This window comes from Lissotriton helveticus, chromosome 3_1, assembly GCF_964261635.1.
Source record: "Lissotriton helveticus chromosome 3_1, aLisHel1.1, whole genome shotgun sequence".
NCBI lineage: Eukaryota > Metazoa > Chordata > Amphibia > Caudata > Salamandridae > Lissotriton > Lissotriton helveticus.
Window position 1 is genome coordinate 1821314984 of NC_136061.1, and position 15311 is coordinate 1821330294.

The window sequence follows — 15311 nt, forward strand, 5'->3', positions numbered from 1 at the left end:
AAAACAATTTTTCTCTTTTTTTTTCAGACTGCAAAACACAAGCCAACAAATAGAATCCAAGAAAAAATCACATAAAATGTAACCAGCAGTCAAACTCATCGAAGCAGGAAATCATTTTCAAAGGTAAAATAAGTATTTGTAAAAAGCAAGAAAAGTTTACACATGTGTAACAAAAAGAAGGCAAATATTTCTTAAAAATGCAAAATAAAGCGAAAACAAAAGCAATTGAAGGATATGTTAAGCAAATTGAAAAGTCAAATAATGTATAGGAAGAACATCAAGTAAATTTCAGAATCAGTCTTAAATAGACATAAATGATTTTTTTTTTAAATATAACAGAAGAATATTTTTTCCATACAGACCAACATTTGAAAAGCCAAAGACAGCAAAAAACAGCAAACGAAAAATATCTTGTGCCACAGAACAAACCGAAAGAAAAAAATAAGGTAAAAATGTAACATGTAAAGTAATAAATGAAAGGAAAGAAAGTTCACTAATAGGGAAAGTAATTGATAGTATAAAGGTATAATTTACAATTCTAACTCCAGGAAGGTGCAGCAGTAGGGTAAGTGATGGATAGTGTAAGGGTGTAATTTACTATTCCAGCTCCAGGAAGGTGCAGCAGTAAGAAAAGTGATGGATAGTGTAAGGGTGTAATATACTATTCTAACTCCAGGAAGGTGCAACAGTAGGAAAAGTGATGGATAGTGTAAAGGTGTAATTTACTATTCCAACTCCAGGAAGGTGCAGCAGTAGGGAAAGTGAAGGATAGTGTAAGGGTGTAATTTACTATTCCAACTCCAGTAAGGTGCAACAGTAGGGAAAATGATGGATAGTGTAAGGGTGTAAATTACTATTCCAACTCCAGGAAGATGCAGCAGTAGGAAAAGTGATGGATAGTGTAAAGGTGTAATTTACTATTCCAACTCCAGGAAGGTGCAGCAGTAGGGAAAGTGAAGGATAGTGTAAGGTTGTAATTTACTATTCCAACTCCAGGAAGGTGCAGCAGTAGAGAAAGTGATGGATAGTGTAAGGGTGTAATTTACTATTCCAACTCCAGGAAGGTTCAGCAGTAGGGAAAGTGATGGATAGTGTAAGGGTGTAATTTACTATTCCAACTCCACGAAGGTGCAGCAGTAGGGAAAATGATGGATAGTGTAAGGGTGTAATTTACTATTCCAACTCCAAGAAGGTGCAGCAGTAGGGAAAGTGAAGGATAGTGTAAGGGTGTAATTTACTATTCCAACTCCAGGAAGGTGCAGCAGTAGGGAAAGTGAAGGATAGTGTAAGGATGTAATTTACTATTCCAACTCCAGGAAGGTGCAGCAGTAGAGAAAGTGATGGATAGTGTAAGGGTGTAATTTACTATTCCAACTCCAGGAAGGTGCAGCAGTAGGGAAAGTGATGGATAGTGTAAGGGTGTAATTTACTATTCCAACTCCAGGAAGGTGCAGCAGTAGGGAAAATGATGGATAGTGTAAGGGTGTAATTTACTATTCCAACTCCAAGAAGGTGCACCAGTAGGGAAAGTGATGGATAGTGTAAAGGTGTAATTTACTATTCCAACTCCAGGAAGGTGCACCAGTAGGGAAAGTGATGGATAGTGTAAAGGTGTAATTTACTATTCCAACTCCAGGAAGGTGCAGCAGTAGAGAAAGTGATGGATAGTGTAAGGGTGTAATTTACTATTCCAACTCCAGGAAGGTGCATCAGTGGGTACAATGATGGATAGTGTAGGGGTGTAATTTACTATTTCAACTCCAGAAAGGGGCAGCAGTAGTGAAAGTGATGGATAGTGTAAAAGTGTAATTTACTATTCCAACTCCAGGAAAGTGCAGCAGTTGGGAAAGTGATGGATAGTGTAAGGGTGTAATTTACTATTCCAACTCCAGGAAGGTGCAGCAGTAGGGAAAATGATGGATAGTGTAAGGGTGTAATTTACTATTCCAACTCCAAGAAGGTGCAACAGTAGGGAAAGTGATGGATAGTGTAAAGGTGTAATTTAATATTCCAACTCCAGGAAGGTGCAGCAGTAGAGAAAGTGATGGATAGTGTAAGGGTGTAATTTAGTATTTCAACTCCAGGAAGGTGCATCAGTGGGTAAAATGATGGATAGTGTAGGGGTGTAATTTACTATTTCAACTCCAGAAAGGTGCAGCAGTAGTGAAAGTGATGGATAGTGTAAAAGTGTAAATTACTATTCCAACTCCAGGAAAGTGCAGCAGTAGGGAAAGTGATGGATAGTGTACGGGTGTAATTTACTATTCCAACTCCAGGAAGGTGCAGCAGTAGATAAAGTGATGGATAGTGTAAGGGTGTAAATTACTATTCCAACTCCAGGAAGGTGCAGCAGTAGAGAAAGTGATGGATAGTGTAAAAGTGTAAACTACTATTCCAACTCCAGGAAGGTGCAGCAGTAGGTAAAGTGATGGATAGTGTAAAGGTTTAATTTACTATTCCAACTCCAAGAAGGAGCAACAGTAGGGAAAGTGATGGATAGTGTAAGGGTGTAATTTACTATTCCAACTCCAGGAAGGTGCAGCAGTAGGGAAAGTGATGGATAGTGTAAAGGTGTAATTTTGTATCCCAACTCCAGGAAGGTGCAGCACAAGGGAAAGTGATGGATAGTGTAAGAGTGTAATTGACTATTCCAACTCAGAAAAAAAGCATTTGAAATGTGTAGAGAATGAAACACTTAAAATGTACTTTGAAAAACAATATAATTTAAACATTTTTTTTTCTTATCATTTGATATTTTTGATATTTATTAGAAATTGTATAGCGCAACTATCGCTCCGGAAGGAGCATCTTGGCGCTAAGCACAACAGAGACCCAGCAGTGGGGAGAAAGGATCAGATGGCTGCGAGTACCGATGAGTCAGTCTGAGAAAAAACCAAAAGAACATGTCAACTGACCAAGCAGCAAAGTACTTAAAAGCAGCAAAGGAAACCGTCTATTAAGCTACAATGGGTACATTTATTGCAAGGAAAGAATTTCTGAACCAAGGAGACATTGGAGGTGCGTGCAATATCACTCATCCCATTGCTTAGGCAGAGCGGTTACTCTCGGTGACACAGTTGTGAAAACATCTGAGCATAACCACTCTGCCTCAGCAATGGAGATTGAAGTGAGAGAAACCATCAACGAAATGAAAGATATTGCAAGCACCTCCAATGACTCCACTGGTTTAATTTTAAGGGAAGTAGCACAACATGTCCCTGATCACATTGCTAGCAGTATGCCCATAATTCCAAATCTGAGACGAATAATTCAACGTCAAAAACAGGCAAGTAACCCACAAACAATCACACCACACACATTCTCTGATATTGTTATTCCTCCTGAACTCTCACTTACTATTTCTAATGAACCATTTATCATGCATGACAACCAAAACCCTCTAAAACGAATATTTATTTTTAGCAGACCCCGTAACCTTGTAAAGTTAGCAAATAGTGATATTTGGATGATGGATGGTACGTTTAAAAGTACGCCCCATCCTTTCACCCAAATATACACTATTCATGCTAAAATTAACCATACAGTAGTGCCCCTAGTATACAGTTTGCTGCCTGATAAACAATCTACAACATACACTGAACTTTTAACAGTGGTTAAATCAAAAACATCCAACAAAAGTCCTAGGAAGATAATAATTGATTTTGAATTTGCAATGATTAATGTTATAACCAAAACGTACACGGATACCCAAATTCAGGGATGTTTTTTCCATTTTTCCCAGTCATTTTGGCGTAAGATACAAAAAACATCCCTAGTTGCGGATTACATATCAGACAGCAAACTGCTGTTTGAACTAAAAAACTAACAGCACTTTGTTTTGTCCCTCCTGAAAGTGTAGACGAGTACTACACTGCAATTACTGATTCTGACTATTTTACACAAATGAAGAGAAATTGGCACCTCTGTTAAAATTATTTTGAAGACACATGGATTGGACATCTAAGTAGGTCGGGTCGCAGGAGGAAGCCACGTTTCCATGTGGAGTGGTGGAGCTGCTACACGACCTGCTTAGAAGGAGAGGCAAAAACAAACAATGCCATAGAGGGATGGCACAACTCCTTCAGCCACACAATTGGAAAACCTCACCCTAATTTCTATCATTTTTTTAAAACTTTGAGGAAGGAGCAAAGTTTTCAAGAAATGAGAATGTCTCAAGCGTTAGCAGGTAGTCTGAACCCACGCATCTCTAAAAGTTCTACGGAAATGTCTGAACGACTATTGGCAGTTTTACAACAGTTTTAGTTGTGTGTGGCTCCTGACTACCTAGATAATGTTGCACACATACTACACTTCTAACTCCCCCTACAGTATTACTTTCCTGTTTTGCCCTAAATTACATTATCTAATTACAATTGGCATTTTCCAAAACATTTTTATATTAAATTTAAAGTCGGGTCACCTTACCTTTGGAGTCTTCTTTTTTCATTCTTTTTGTTCTTTAATCCAACTGAAAACCATGCTTGTTTTGTAATCCATTTGATAAAATACATTGCCAAAGATCGATTCTCACCCCAAAAAAATCTTCCCCAAAAAAATCTTCTCCAAATCGAAACAATCTCCAACTCCAAAATAATCCATATTGGATCCTTCTTCTTCCTGCTTTCAAAATCAGATTTTCATAAAAAAATAGAAGATACGATCCATCTTCTTCAAGTACTTCTAATCAGCAGTCCATCAAAATACAATTCCAATTCGAATGATCCATCCAAAAACAAAATTCAAAAAGCAACCCAAAAGATGTTTTGCACGATTCCAAAAACTCTCAAGAAAAACGATGCATTTTCAATTCTCCAAAAACCATGTTCGTAAATCGATCTTCATTTTCTTCGGATGTAATCCATTTTTAACGATTTCACAAAAATACATACATAAATGATTTTTTTACTGTTATTTAACTTACTTACTATAAACATTGCTAAAATGTTTAACAAACACGTGACCCGACCGGGACAAACACTAACAATGTGATCGGAGACATTATAAACAAAATAAGCAACCTTTCACTTACTAATTTTAAAACTACCTTTTCTTTCCTTGCAATAAATCTCTAGTTTAACATTGTTTTTCATTTTGTAATAACTTTATAAAGTTTCCTACCTGAGCGCAGGTCTCCATGCTTCTGCTCTGTCCAGCAACGATCCACAATATGGCTGCTTACGCATTTGACGTTCACGCGTATACGTCATCAAAAGCTGCAAAAAAAGAAAAAGGACTATTTTTATTTTAACATTATGTTATTTAAATATAATATTTTTATTAATGTATAAAAATATAATACATGTTTCTTTCAATGTTTTGAAATGTCTGAAAAATAAAAAAATTAATTTAATTATCAAAATAAATATATTTCTATTAAAAAATCCAAATGCTGTTTCCTGTTACTTTTTTATCAAAATGTATTTTTTATATCAATGACTTACAAATTATTTTACAATGTATAAAATTATTAAATATTACTCTTACCTTGAGCAAACTCCATTTTGGATCATTTATAAGCCCCTTACACACCAACAAGCTTCTTCTTTCCTTACCACGGGATTCACATAGAGAGCAATAGAAATAAATGAAGGACATAACTTTACATTGAAATCAATGTAAAAGCGTGTGAACTTTTTAAAGTTTACAATTAAAATGTTTATCACACACTATTTCTTTTTAAATACATTTTCTATATAATTTAATTTACTCAAATTAATATTTTTACGAAACATATTATACTATTAAATCTAATATTCGTTTTTTTAAATTTATTAATTAATTAAATAATAAAAATACTCGAGTAATAAATATATAAAAATTTTAATTAAATCTATTTATTCTTTGAAAGGGATTAATAGTAGGATATTCTAAAAAATACTAGAGTATTAAAATAATTCTATTTAAAAAAAAATACTTAATAAAATTATTTTAAAAATATTTACTTTAAAAAAATAACTAAATTATAATTATAATATAATTTAAAAATAATTTAGATTTTTCACAGCCTGCTGGGCAGAAAATCTGGATTTTATTAAGGACACGGAGGCTAATATTATGCAAATCTCCTTTATTACCACAGCTCAGCAGCAACAATTGAAGAACATGGAACATCAATGAACATTCTAAAGTAGTATATAGTCCCATGTAGACTATCTCTCATCCTTCTTTGTCCAAAAACTGCGAAGAAAGATCATCATGAAGAACATATGCGTAGAGTTTAAAATAACTGGAGAACCAAGAATTCCAATATCAACTTGCAGAAGAGAAGAAACAATTTATTCTGAAAGAAAAGAACAATATTATAACAATTGTATAAAGAGTAGGGTGGGATATCAAAGCAAGAGGAGGGATAATATTAGCCTCCGTGTCCTTAATAAAATCCAGATTTTCTGCCCAGCAGGCTGTGAAAAATCTAAATTTTATGGCACGACACGGAGGCCATATTATGCAAGTTTAAAGTGCATTAAGAACATTGTCAATCACATTGTTGATTGGTCTGAAATAACAAGCTTTAAACATAGCATCATTAGACCAATCTGCAGCTCTAAGGATATCTTGTAATCCACCACCAAGACAGAAAGCTTTAGATGCAGAGGCACCTCTAATAGAATGAGCCCCAAAAATTGAGATATCCACACCACTTTCATACATAACATTTTTAACCCATCTGGCTAAAGTTGGAGCAGAGACTCCCTTATGAGGAGATCTATAAGAGATTAGTAATTGAGATTCGTTTGATCTTAAAACTTTGGTTCTTTTTTCATATTCTTTTAAACACTTAACTACACAAAGTCTATTATTCCCATGAAAATAGGGGTAGAAAATAGAAGAGGAAAGTGTTTTAGTTCTCCTTTTCAAGAAAAAACAAACTCCTTCAGGTTGAAAGGCTCTGGATGAGATGTCTAAGGCTTTAACATCTGAGGTTCTTCTAAAAGAAACTAAGCACAGAAGAACGGTAAGTTTAAAAGAGATACGTTTAAGGGAAAGAGAAGAATTATCTCCCCACGAAGATAAGGTTCGAAGAACTAGGTTAACGTCCCATAGAGTAGAGTATCTTGGACCAGGTGGTTTAATAACCCTCATACTTCTCATTATTTTTTTAGTTAGAAGATTCTGTCCAACAGAAATCCCATTAATTAAGGAATGACCAGCAGAGATTGCAGATCTGTAGACATTCACGGTTCTATAAGATAGACCGGAGGTAAAGAGGTCTGAAAGATAATTAACAACATTAACTAAATCAGTTGAAATGGGATCGTAACATCGTTGAATGCACCAACGTACCCATTTATTCCATGCCAATCTATATGCTTTCCTTGTTCCTGATGCCCAGGATTCAGAAATGAGTCTGAAAGCATTAGACGAAAGGCCAGGGATTCGCCATTGTCGCCGGAAATCTTCCATGCCGTCAGAGGAAGAAGTCCCTGTTCTACTAGTGGATGAATATGACCCTCTGGATCCAGTAGGATTTCTTTGAAAGAGGGAATTAGGATGGGAAAATCTATGCTCATTTCCAGGATAATGGGAAACCAAGCTTGGGATCTCCAAAGAGGAGTTATTACTACCATACTTTGTTTGTAACGTCGAGCATGGAGAAGGACTCGAGGAAGCATTGCAAAAGGAGGGAAAGCATAAGGAGCTAGTCCCCTCCAATCTTGCAGGAACGCATCTACATTCAGGGCTTGAGGGTCTGGTCTCCAATTGAAGAAATTCTTCAGGTGGGTATTCATACGGTCCGCAAACAGGTCTGTTTTGAAGGGACCCCACTTGGATTGGATTGTCAGGAATATTTGTCTGTTTAGTCTCCAATTGCTGGAGTCTCGGAAATTTCTGGAGTACCAGTCCGCTACTTCGTTGTTCAGTCCAGGAATGTGTTCTGTCACAACAGAAATACCTTTGTTCAAGCAAAAGTCCCACAGACTCTTGGCTAGGTCTGTTAAGTCTTTCGAGTGAGGACCCCCCAGTTTCGAGACGTATCGAACCGCTGACACATTGTCCATGCGAAGGGTTACACAACATTTCATTGAGTTCTGAGTAAAAGAACGAATTGCAAAGGAACCTGCTAGTAGTTCCAAGCAATTGATGTGTAACAATTTCTCTTGAGGAGTCCAACGACCCCCGGTAGTTAAGTTTCCACATCTGGCACCCCATCCTTTCAAACTCGCATCTGATTCTATTATAAGATCTGGTTCTTCCCCAAAAATGGCTTTCCCATTCCATGCCTCCAGATTCTTTAGCCACCAGATGAGTTCTGTTTTGGATTCCTGATCTAGAGAGATTAGTTGAGAATATGATTGGTTCAATCTCAGGAAATGTGTTTTGAGTCTTTGTAGAGCTCGGTAGTGAAGTGGGCCTGGGAATATGGCTTGTATTGTTGAGGAAAGAAGTCCTAATAATTTGGCTAGAAGTCTCAGGGGAAATTTCTTTAGTTTCAGGACTTTTCTGATTTCCTTCCTTACTTTTCTTACTTTGTCGCTTGGTAAGCGAAGTTCTGCCTTTACAGTGTCTACTAGAAAACCCAAGAATTGAGTTTGTTGGGATGGAATTGTGCATGACTTTTTTAAGTTTATCACAAAGCCTAGATGTTGTAATAGGTTGATCGTAAGGTCTGTGTGAAGGGTAACGGTGTTTGACGACTGGGCCATTATGAGTATGTCGTCCAGATATATTATCAGTCTCACTCCCTTTTGTCTCAGCCACGAGGCGACGGGGCGGAGGACCTTGGTGAAGCACCATGGGGAGGAAGACAGACCGAAGGGAAGGCTTGAAAATTGGTATAGATGGCCTTGCCATGTGAATTGGAGAAACTTTTGGTGGTGTATCCAAATTGGTATTGTTAGATAGGCGTCTTTCAGATCTAGTCTTGTCAGCCAGTCCCCTTTTCTTAGGATGTCTCAAGTCAAGTCAAGTCAAAAGATCTTTATTCGGAATAAAAAAAACATCCATAAAAGTACAAACAAAAAACATTTTAAAAACATTCATTTCAATAGTTACAATTGGAGAATAGTACGAGGAAAAACGAGCACAATCAAATCAAAATCCATTACAATTTCACAACTATACCAGATTTGTCCCTCCCTAATGATAGATTGAAAAATTGTTAAGAGAAGAGAATATCTTATAATATTATTTAAAAAGCACTGTTTAAAAACACTATTTTAAAACCTTTGTTAAAAAGGACGGACATCACATTGTTATAATATTATCTATTTACACATAATTACAAAAGATAAAGAAAAGTAGATTTAAAAAATTTTTTATCAAGAAAGTGCAAAATAGAAAGTGCAGTGTGCGATAATTATGCATCGATATTAAGGGTGACTCTCGATCTTACAGCAGCTTTGAGAAAACAGCTCATCCTAAAAATAACTTCGTCTGATCCCAATACCTGGAAAGACCGGAGTGCCAATTTAAAATTAGTCAATTCATTTTTCTTACAATAGGGCATAAGATAATGTACAGTGAGTTTTTTATAAAAACCACAGAAGAACAGGAAATGCATAAGACTTTGCTTCATGTCAGGGTTACAGGGGCAGTTTAAGGTTTCGAGATGTTTATTGTATCCCAGAGGGAAGTTCAGTAGATTAACTATACTCCCCTCTCGGAAACGAAACAGTAAACCCCTTACCCATCTACCAAGATGCAAACGCAAATATCTATACGGTGGGCCAGGTTTTTTAATGTGTGGTTCAGAGTAGGCCAAATATTTTGCAACCGTGCATTTAGTCTGGTTCTTTCTGTCCCGTTCTTCACTATATAAATCATGCAATGCCCTTAAAATGATGGTCTTATGGGAGCGATTTATTAGGTGTGGTGATGTAAACAGGGAAGCCAAACCCACACTTGCAAGGCACTCTTTTACTGATTTCAGCCATGGAATATGGTGTCCCCTATCACACTTTAGACAGTCCAAAATAATGTCACGGGTCAATGTAGCAGCCGTGTTGTTCCATATCTTTATCCAGAACAATGCTGGTCTTGATCTCACAAAATCCTCTATGTAAGGAATATTTAGTTCGTTATGACATACATAGTTTGGAGAACAAATAACCCCCCCCAATACCTTACGACAGAATCTATTTTCTTCTATTTGAATAGAGGAGCACTTGGTATAACCCCAAACCTCAGCGCCGTAAGTGCCGGTTGGCATACATTGGGTTTGATATATCTTAACCAGGGGAGTTATCACATCAGCTTGGTTGGGTTGTCTCAAGGAGGTTACACAATTAATGGCCTTGCCCAACTTATTCCTGGCATAAGAAACATGTGCATGCCACGTACCACTATTTGAAAATAGGAGCCCTAGATAGGGAAAAGTGCTGGTGCTTTTTAATACATTTGACCCTGAAGTAATCTGGGGAATTTTGTGATTTTTTGGGCCACAGCTCATAATCAATGATTTTTTAAAATTAGTTGTTAAGCCTAAATCGGCCATAAAAAGGACAAACCCTGAAATTAAAATACGCAGTGCCTTCGGAGTGCGGCCCATCAGGACCGCGTCATCTGCGTAAAGAAGGGTGGGTATAGGGGCTCCATTAATGTAAGGCACATCACTAGTTAGGGTGCTCAAAGTGCCGCTTAGTTTATTAATGTACAAAATAAATAGGAGAGGGGCCAGCACACACCCTTGTCTCACCCCCCTACCAATGCTAATATCATCAGAAACTTCACCCATTTGATTCACACGTACACAAGCTTTAAGATCACGGTGTAAAAAAGCTAAAAAATTTACCAGATGGTCATCTAAACCATATTCAAGAAGGGCAGACCAAAGCCGGGAGCGGTTAACAAAATCAAAAGCCGAGCTCAAGTCCATAAAACCAAAATATAAAGGGGATTTCTTTGCAATATTATATTTTCCCATGATCAGGTTCAGATTCAAGCATTGTTCCACCGTTCCGACACTACTGCGGAACCCAAACTGGCTAGGATGTAGGATGTTATTCTCATCAGTCCAAGTTCTTATCCTTTTAAATAAGATCCGTCCCAAAACTTTTAAGGTGTTGTCTATTAAGGAGATTGGGCGGTAACACCCAGGATCCAGCCTGTCGCCCTTTTTAAAGATGGGAACAATAATGCTACGTGACCATGTTTCCGGAATCTCTCCTTCAGTTAAATTGTTAAAAACATTGCATAGCAATGGAGCCCAAAAATCTGGCTCACATTTTAATTGGTCTATGGAGAGCCCATCGGATCCGGGCGCTTTATTCCCGGCGCTTTCTAAGATAGCATCAAATACCTCAAGTGTGGAAATAGACATTGGGTGTGGAGGGGGTAGCAGCAAAGGAGTGTTATCTGGTGTTGCGTAGATTTTACCAAAATGTGCAACCCAGGTCGGACCAGTAATGTTACAGTTAATTTCGGTCAAATTTGAACCGATAGATCTTATTTCCTTTACCTCCTTCCAAAACCCAGTGGTATCTTTTAGGTCAGCAGATCGTGCCAGGGAATCCCAGTGGGTTTTCAGTAAATCGTTTGATCTGGTGCGTAAAGCAAGCTTATACTCTGCTCTGAGCAGCCTTACCCGCAGTATGTCCCTCGGTTCAGCTTTTAAGGCAGCTCTAAGCATCCTGTTCGCTTTTGAGCATGGGGCATCGAACCATCTGGGCGTTTCCTCAGCCTTACTAGAGGCTGGTCTTGAAATTTCGCCTTTAATTACGGTGCAGAGTTCAGAAAACGCTTTAACCACGTTGATCCCATGGTCCTCTGTGGTGAGACAATCTTTAATCAAAGTTGGATATTTTTTACATACTCCTGCCAGGATTCCCTTATTGTCTGCTCCCTTCCAGATTACCCTCAACTTATCTGTCGAGACTTCCAGACCCCTTGCGCCTATTTCACGTCTTGGACACTTACCCTTCGGTATTGATAAATGGATGGCAATTGGGTAATGATCACTGTAAATTTCACACACTACTTCTGCCCTTAATAATGCCTTTGCAACGGCGTGTGAAACAAAAACATAATCAATCGTTGTACCACCCCCGTGACCAATAAAGGTGGGGAATGGGGATGCATGGTTTTCCATACCTGCATGCTCCATGCAATTAACAAGTTCACTAGTAGCAAGAAAATCTAACAGTTCTATACCTCTTTTGCATGGGGGATTTCTTTTTTTTTATTTATTTATTTTTTTTAAAAAACCTTTATTCGAGCAAGCAGAAATGTACAAGGATGGGCCTACAACCACACGGGCCAGCCGCTAAAAAGGAGTAGACACATATCACATATGCCCGCAGAGGTAACCGTCAATCAACAATGCAATACTCCACATTATATACAGGACCAAAACAGGTTTTATATATATGAAAGAACAAACATACAGAAAGGCGAGAGTGTATCACTGAAGGTCAGCCCAAGGGACGCAAGGGGGGGACAGCAACGGAGGTGCAGTAGTAATATCCTAAGCAGTAAGGAGTATGGAGTGGGGGGGGGGGGGAGGGGGGCAGAGATCAGGAAGAAGAAGGGGGGAAGAGCCGGAGACACCAGCTCAGTCCCTATATGAAGATTCCGGGAACGCTAGCCTAAGGAGATAGGGTAATCTCGATAGTGTCCACAAGGGGAGGAGTACAAATGTCGCCACGGTATTCGTTCCATTGACCCCACACCTTCACCCATGCCCTGGGTCTACCCCTGGCCACATAGACAGTTTTCTCACGGAACATGGACCAATCCATATTATCCTCCCATTGCGAGAGGGCAGGGGGCCTGGAGGCCCCCCAGAGTTGCGCAATATCTCGCTTCGCAATCATATAGCCCAGGGTGGCCCATCTAGTCTGTGCCACCGAATAGTCCGTGGGCTCCCAAACATTCAAAAGACAGCGACGAGGTTCCGGTCGCAAGGATATCCCTGTCACCACAGTCATCAGATCAAGCACGGCCACCCAATAAGCAGCCACCATCGGGCACTCCCAAAGAATATGCAGGAAAGTAGCACGCAAACCACATCCACGCTTACACAGTCCATCGGAGGAAAAGCCCATCACCATCAGTCGCGGTCCCGTCACGTACACCCGATGAAGGATCTTCAATTGGACCAGACGGAGTCGAGCCGGTATAGCCACCTCCTTCGGAGAGGAGAGGGCCGATTGCCAATCCTCATCATCAAGTTCCAACCCATCTCCCATCCACTGTTCCCGAAGTCGGGCCAATAAGTCAGTCCGATTGTTAATCAACTTTTTATAGATCAGGGAGATAGTGCTATCAGGAAGATGTTCGTCAAGGATACGGTCTTCAAGTGGGGAAGAGTCAGGCGGAATCTCACCAGGAGCAAACACCGAAACCAAAGCGTGCCTGATCTGTAAATAAAGAAAGAATTCCCGACTACTCAGGCCGTAGTCAGCCTGGAGGGCCTGAAACGGGCGCACCGAACCCTTAGAATATACATCCCCCACTTTAGAGATCCCAATCAAGTCCCAACGGTCAAAACCCTTGGAAGACCAAAGACCGCCCAGACGTTCTGAAGCATAAAGCGGCGTCGCCAACGTCAAGCGATCCTCCCAGCCCAGGCTCACATTCGCAGCACGCCACACTGTCAAAGCAGTCAAAGTAGGTCCCACAAGATGGCGCCCAGCGGAGCGAGAATAGAGCACTCTATTAAAGTCACCTCCCGGAAGCTGAAGTTTATCCATCTCAAACGCCGGATTACGACCCGGAGAGAACATAGCGTGATTGATAGCGGACAGATGGGAAGCCCAGTAGTATCTCTTAATATCGGGGAGCGCCATGCCCCCATCGTACCACGGGATGGAAAGTTTCGCGAGAGCAATGCGCGGTCGCCCATCCCAAATAAGTTGCCTCTGAAGGCTCTCAATCTCCCGAAAATAGGTCTTGGGGATAGGATCATAATAATTCTGGAGAGCGTAGAGAAACCGCGGTAGTGACATCATCTTAAACAGGGCCGCCCGACCCAGTGGAGACAGGGGAAGTTTGCGCCAGCGGGCAACGTCCAAACGGAGCCTAAGCAACGGGGGAAGGAGATTACGATCAAAACGAAGGGACGGATCCAAGGTAACGAAAACTCCCAAGTATTTGAAACCATCCCGGACCACCTGAAGAGGAAGTCTACTCGGCAACGGAGGCAAGATACCAGATAAAACGTATACACAGGATTTAGACCAGTTGATGACGAGGCCTGAGTTAGCGCCAAAGGACGCAAGAACGTCAAATAAAACAGATAAAGACTTGCGAGGAGAAGTAAGATACAAGAGGATGTCGTCCACATAAAGCGAGACGCGGTCTTCGAAGCCCGGGGCCCAACGAATACCTTTAAGGGACGGTTCCCAACGGAGCCAGGCCGCCAACGGTTCAAGAGCGAGCGCGAACAACAGAGGGGACAAGGGGCAACCCTGACGGGTACCCCTGCCCAAGGAGAAGGGGGCCGACACTCTACCGTTCACTACAACTTGCGCCAGAGGTTCCGCGTATAACAGCCTAACCCAGCTAATAAACTCGCACCCGAATCCAAATTTCTCAAGTGTCGCCCATAAATAGGGCCACTCCACAGTATCAAAGGCCATAGAGGCATCCAGGGACGCCAAAATGGCCGGTTCAGTCAAAAGCCCCGCCCTCGCCAGAGCGCCGTGGAGGCGACGTAAATTCAGAGCAGTGTTGCGATGCGGGATAAAGCCAGATTGATCCGGATGGACCAACTCCCCAAGAACCGAAAGGAGACGGGTCGCCAAAAGTTTAGCCAACACCTTAGGTTCAACATTTAATAGGGATATAGGCCTATACGAGGAACAGAGGTCACGCGGTTTACCCTCTTTGGGAATGACGACGATTGTCGCCAGACGCTGATCATAAGGAAGTATGTTCCGCTCACGAGATTCTAGAAACATGGCGCGGAGATACGGCGCCACCTTATCGGGGCGTAATTTGTACAACTCAATAGGCAAACCGTTCGGGCCCAGTGCTTTGCCCGAACGGAGCGATCGAACTGCATTGGCTATCTCATCATTCGTAAAAGGGGAGTCCAAAGCAATACGGTCCAAGTTGGTGACACAGGGCAAAGTGATATCACGCAGAAGAAGGCGGGAGTCGGCAACATCCCTCACAGACACGGGAGCATATACCACACGGAAGTATTCCGCAAAACGATCAACAATGGCGGTCGGATCAATCACATTCTCACCACTCGCAGACTGAATCACGGGCACCACACGATTAACTCTTTCTTTCTTGTCCAACCACGCTAGGAGTTTGCCCGCCTTGTCACCCACATCGTACAATCTGCCCTGCCGCTCACGAAACATCACCTTTGCAGCGTCAGTGACCAGAGATTTATATGCAAACTGTTTTAGACCCAGGGC